This window comes from Phyllobates terribilis, unplaced genomic scaffold (genome assembly GCF_046119375.1).
Source record: "Phyllobates terribilis strain yellow unplaced genomic scaffold, ASM4611937v1 Scaffold_66__1_contigs__length_7565176, whole genome shotgun sequence".
Taxonomy (NCBI): Eukaryota; Metazoa; Chordata; class Amphibia; order Anura; family Dendrobatidae; genus Phyllobates; species Phyllobates terribilis.
The window spans coordinates 3,701,340-3,702,561 of record NW_027362826.1 but is presented as its reverse complement, the minus strand read 5'-3'; positions in this window follow the sequence as shown (position 1 = coordinate 3,702,561).

Below are 1,222 nucleotides of genomic sequence, written 5' to 3'. Positions count from 1 at the left end.
TGGTCCAACATATTATGAAAAAAGGTTCCCAAAAAAAGCTTCAACTCCATCCACAAAAAAGCCCCCATTCAGGTTCATCATCTGTCAATGAAAATATAGGGGCTTCCATGTTACTAGTAGCGCACAGGCTCTGGAAAAGTGCTATGGCTCCTTGCCCTCCAAAAGAAATCCATCGAATTCGACGCTCCCAAACCTAAATGTCCCTCTCCCTTCTGAGCCCCAGTGTACCTAAACCACATTTAGCATCCACATTTTTGGCATTTCTGTAGCAATGAGAGCCTGCATAATTTATGGGGTCCATGTCTCCAGAAGCACGAGCTGTGCACAATGTATGTGCAATACAATGTATGGGCACTGCAACATACTGGTCACTACAATGGAAAATTTGCAATTTTCACTCAGCGACAATCATTGCTGCTTTCTGAAAAACTTTCATAGAGCCAAAATCTTCACTACACCTGTAGATAAATTCCCAAAGGGGTGCAATTTCCAAAATGGGGTCACTTGAGGAGGGATTCTGCTCTTTTGGCACTTAGGGTCTCTGTATATGCAGTCTGCAAACTATTCTATGATAATTTGTTCTCCAAGAGTCAAATAGTGCTCCTTCAATACTGAGTCTCACCGTGTGGCTGAGCAGTACTGTACAGCCGCATATGGGGTATTTCCACGTTCAGCAGAAATTGATTGACAAATTTTGGTGCCGTTTTTACCCATTTTCCCATGTGAAAATGTAAAATCTGGAGCTAAAACAACATTTTTGTGGTAAAAATTGAATATTTTTTGTTCACCACCCAATGGTACAAAATTCAGTGATACATCTGTCTTGTCAATATGATCTCTGCACCCCTAGATGACTTAATTGAGAGATGTAGTTTGTACAATGAAGTCACTTATGGAGGGGTTCTGGCACCTTAGGGGCTCTGCCAATGTGACACGGCACCCTCAAACCAGTCCAGTAAAATGGTACTTCTTCCCTTCTGAGCTTTTCACTGTGCCTCAAAAGTGGTTTTTGATCACATATGGTTTATTGGGGTACTCAGGAGAAATTGAGCAACAAATTGTATGGTGCTTTTTCTCCTATTATCCCTGATGAAAATTGAAAACTTGGGACCAAAGCAACATTTTAGTGCGAAAAATTGTTGCGGTGGCGGAGTGGGGCACATGCAGTAGCCGTCTGCTGCAGCTACCACGTGTGGCTGCTGCTGAAGGGAAATGAATAGAA